The sequence below is a fragment of the Schistocerca cancellata genome, chromosome 5 (assembly GCF_023864275.1).
Source record: "Schistocerca cancellata isolate TAMUIC-IGC-003103 chromosome 5, iqSchCanc2.1, whole genome shotgun sequence".
Taxonomy (NCBI): Eukaryota; Metazoa; Arthropoda; class Insecta; order Orthoptera; family Acrididae; genus Schistocerca; species Schistocerca cancellata.
Genome location: NC_064630.1, coordinates 629,633,788 through 629,638,985, shown reverse-complemented (window position 1 = coordinate 629,638,985; position 5,198 = coordinate 629,633,788).

Sequence of the window (5,198 nt, the reverse complement as noted above, 5' to 3'; positions counted from 1 at the left end):
CACTGGTGATCGTCGAGGGGACACTGAATAGTGCACGGTACATCCAAACCGTCATCGAACCCATCGTTCTACCATTCCTAGACCGGCAAGGGAACTTGCTGTTCCAACAGGACAATGCACGTCCGCATGTATCCCGTGCCACCCAACGTGCTCTAGAAGGTGTAAGTCAACTACCCTGGCCAGCAAGATCTCCGGATCTGTCCCCCATTGAGCATGTTTGGGACTGGATGAAGCATCGTCTCACGCGGTCTGCACGTCCAGCACGAACGCTGGTCCAACTGAGGCGCCAGGTGGAAATGGCATGGCAAGCCGTTCCACAGGACTACATCCAGCATCTCTACGATCGTCTCCTTGGGAGAATAGCAGCCTGCTTTGCTGCGAAAGGTATATATACACTGTACTACTGCCGACATTGTGCATGCTCTGTTGCCTGTGTCTATGTGCCTGTGGTTCTGTCAGCGTGATCATGTGATGTATCTGACCCCAGGAATGTGTCAATAAAGTTTCCCCTTCCTGTGACAATGAATTCACGGTGTTCTTATTTCAATTTCCAGGAGTGTAACTGTTCAGATCTGGCGAGTTGGAGACCAGGACATCAACTGGAACTCGCCACGGTGTCCCTTGAAAACCTCCATCATGCTTCTGGTCTTGTGACATGGTGCACTACTTTGTTGCTAAATGCCACTGCCGTGGGAAACACGGACTGAGAACAGTGTAGGACACTCCTTGATCGTTTAGGTGCCTTGCGTGAGCTTCATTGGACCCAGACCCATCGATTCCCACCTGAATGTTGCCCGGAACATATCGCAGCCGCCGCTAGCTTATATCCGTCCAGCCTTACAGGTGTGAAGGAGCTGTACCCCTGCACGAGGACGGCTCCGCGCCCTTCAATCGGCATGGCGAAGGAGGAGATATCGGGATTCATAAGACCATGCAAAGCGTCCAGGCCGGTAGTCACGTGTGCATTGCATTCGTAGTTGCCAACGTCGTGGTGTTAGCGTTGCCACTTGCATGAGTCGTCGTCTGCAGAATCTCATTATTAGGAGTCTTCGGTGTACCGTGTGTTCAGACACACTTGCTCTCCGCCCAGCATTAGTCTTATGTTAGTTCCTCCACAGTTCGTCGCCTGTACTGTTTTACCAGTCTGTCCATCCTATGACGTACGACATCTGTGGTGAAGGATGGCTGCGCAACCCCACGACGTGTGGACGTGGTTTCACCATAGAATCGCCACGTGTTGAAGACGTTCACCACAGCACTCCTCGAAGTCGTGCGGTTTCCGAAATACTCGTGCTGAGTCTCTGGGTCGTCACACTATGCCACGGTCAAACTCAGGTATATCTGACGCCTTCCACATTCTACACATGGACAGAACGCTCACCGATACTACAAGCGCCGACTATGTGTCTTACTAACAGTCACTCCTCACCATGTGACGTTGCTATCACCTGGACGGATTTATGTCGATAGTAGCTCGCTGCTCATAGTGTTCTGGTAGATCAGTGTACTTAACGGTTTCACTGAATAAATGTTCAAACAACGTATTCATTATAACAACAGCGTTATTATTACAGATACTACAGTCTAATACGTGCTGTACCATCCAATCGCAGTTACAGATTGAGTTGAAAGTGGTTTCGACGTGCCTCAACGCATGCGTGAACGCGCCGTAGCATGTTCTGTCTCACACGTCCACATCGGCCAGGCAGTAGCCTAACAGTGTCAAAGGTAGCATGAATACGTTGCTCCAGTGTCTCTACATACGGAATGGGCTCTGAATAAACAATACTTTTGAGACGGCCCCATAATTAGAAATCGCACGGGGTGATATCCAGTGAACGAGCAGGCCATGCTACTGTACTAGAGAAGACGCGACTGAGATGGGTCCGGGCGTTAACGGCGAAATTGACTGGAGCACCATCAGGCACCGGCCACATAACTCTTCGAATCATCAGTGAAACTTCTTCCGTCAGTGGAGGCAAAGTCTCTCGCAAGAAACGCCGATAATCCTGGCCTGTTAGGTGACGTGAAAGGAAGACTAGTCCCAAAATGCGGTCGCCAATTATTCCGGCCCACGCATTTCGGGTCCACAGATGCTAATGATTCGCTGTCACCATACCATGGGGGTTCTGCATACTGTCCCACACAAGACTGAAAGTTGAAGATACCACTCACGTAAAGGTGACTTCATCAGTGAATAGGATGGATGATACAAATCGCGTAATCGTGGTTGCCTGTTGAAGAAGCCACTGACAAAACTGCTCCCGATGTGGAAAGTCTATTGCTAGTAAGTCCTGCACACGCAGTGAGTGATGAGAGTAGTAACAATTGTCGAGGAGAATGTTCCATGCGGTCGTCTGGTTTAACTTGAATAGCCTGCGGCCACCTTCCATAGTCTTAACCTCATTTTCCTCCAAGTCTGGCGTCCGAACAATCCGGGTACGTCCTTCGTGATATCCTGCTTCCTGAAAAGACCCTGTCTCAGACAAACTGCGAAACACTGTTGCAAACATTGAATGTTGGGGTTGTTGTCGGCGGGGGTAAGTCTCCTGATACTACCTTGCTGCCGGCCGCCCGTTGCCGTTTGCCTTTCCATAAGTGGGGAAGCTCTTGATTCGAAGCCGGTATAACATCCACTACAAGGTGAATCAGCACGAGAAGAACTACTACGGCAGGAGAGGGCTCATGGGCATGACGAATGAGGAACAGTACCACCCTATAGGAGGAAGCTATGTACATTCGACCCCAGTCTCTGTAACAATGTGTGATTGGGTAAATGGTCTCTAGCATGCAAACCATGCATTTCCAGACATACGGTCACCAGACCTTTCTTGATCCATATTCTCTCATCGATCTATCCCTACAGGTTGCACACGGTGGAAAAAATGAACCTATATAGCGGAGCGTATGTAAGGCTTATGTCTGTTCCATTCGTAGTGACAAGAATCTCATAGTTCAGTAGTATAACATCTGACATCCACAGCCATGGCTCTTACTATCGGGAAAATTATTATTGTTTAACTACTGTATACGAGAAACACTCTTGAAACTTACGTAGGACAAAAATACGAACCACGCAGTTAGCATATTATAAGTGAAGAATGGCGTGATACCAGGGCTATTAGGAAAGCAAGGTCCGATCGTTCGCGAAATGGAAACCGTAGTGAACATCGAAAATGTTTTCTCTGCAACAGTAAGCTACGCGTTCCAACTACTTATCTGAATAGGCGCCGCTCCGACTGAGACATTTGTCGTGGCACTGTAGAAGCTTTTCAATAGCCTCGTTATACAAGGCAGCCGCCTGTGCTTTCGGACAATTAACTACGACGATCTGCAGCTTGTTATCTGTGCCAGAATGTTGTCTTCATAGCGAGAAGTTCATGTCTGCAGGGAGGTGCCAAATTGGGGCTGTATGATGGGTCATCAAATACTTTCCATAGAAAACGCTTCAGGACTGTCCCCACTTCTCCTGCAGTGTACGACCGATAATTCTCATGAAGAAGGAAACGCATGAAAATTACGTTGTGTGGGCTGCATGAAACCAGGCGAAATTTGTCGAAGGCACTCATACTTAGCGGGAGACATTGCTTTCTAGAGCATCTTTAGTGCTCACTGTGTGCTCATAACTGAAAAGAGCAATGTGATGTGAACGACGGGCATACTAGAGACACTGTTCAACTCATATATCCGAAGCTACATTGGATTTGCACTGTGGTTTCCCTTTCGCAACTCATCGGATCTTACTTTCCGAAAAGCCCTCGTATAATCTGAGAACTTGCTATTTTTTAGTGCTGTTTCGAGGTTCCACATTTCCCAGTCACTAAACTTTTCTAATACGAACAACAAAATGTAATTAAAGTAATATCCTATCTCCTGTAAACACCGTCATGGAACAATGAAATCTCAGTGCTACATAATGTACGATTCGCACTCAGTAGCAGAGTCGCAGTCGTAAACATCGAAAATCCTTTAAGACGAGAAATAAATTTTCACCGCAGTGTTTAGGTTCAAAAGAAACTGATTACGAGTATGCCCGCGTGATTACCACGTACTTTCTCATGCTATGCGAGACTGTAATGTGTTCCTTTGCAAATTTCAGTCTCACCGATCTCTGTACCTCCGTAAGGCTTGTCTGGAAAACTGATGTTATATGAATTACTTTCTTAAATTTTGGGCAAGTTGTAATACGACAGAACATTGTCCTGTTTCGATAGTGTTTGTCGTCACTTTTTTTCGTACACTTTCTTCCATTCGTATCTCGTTTTTCAGTATTGTGCAGGTAACTACTTGAAAATGTCCTTGATGGCTGAAACAGGTCGTAGAGATGAAAATAAAACATTAGCTGGTGCCACCGTTTGTTTCGAAGCAGTTACTACAGTTGCGAACCCTGTCCCACTACACTGAATATGAGGGACAAACATTTCTCCCGGTTCCTGGACACGGTGTCTCATCCCGGTTCGTGGGCTCGATGTCCTCAATCAGTGGGTGCCAGATATGGTACGTAAAGTACCCTTAAAAAATCACAGAGACACCCGAACTGCATCGTCCGCACGCTGAAGATTAATGTGTCATCTGTCCTTTGGAGCAGTCGACTGCCTGCGTTAACGAAAAGAGTCAAATTCGTCTAGACACACGTCTACACAACACCTATCAGTTACTGCCCTGTTCCAATATTATTTTGCGCATTCAAAACGCGCAGCTACTTCTATCGCTGTCATGAAGAGTCCTTTGCCAAATGTAATTTGTAGCCAGTTACTTTCGCTGGGTTCGTTAGCAATCTAGCTGAGTTTGTCCTAAATTTACAGTGACATTAGTTACTGTTGGGCATTAAACCGACTGTAATTGACAAGGTGTCGATTTCCATCGGTTACCCATGAACAATGGACCTTGCCGTTAGTGGTGAAGCTTGCGTGCTTCAGCGATACAGATAGCCGTACCGCATGTGCAACCTCAACAGAGGGACGTCTGTTAAGAGGCCAGACAAACGTGTGGTTCCTGAAGAGGGGCAGCAGCCTTTTCAGTAGTTGCAGGAGCAACAGTCTGGATGACTGACTGATCCGGTCTTGTAACTCTAACGAAAACGGCCTTGCTGTGCTGGTACGACCAACGGCTGAAAGCAAGGGGAAACTACAGCCGTAGTATTTCCCGAGGGCATGCAGCTTTACCGTATGGTTAGATGATGATGGCGTCCTCTTGGG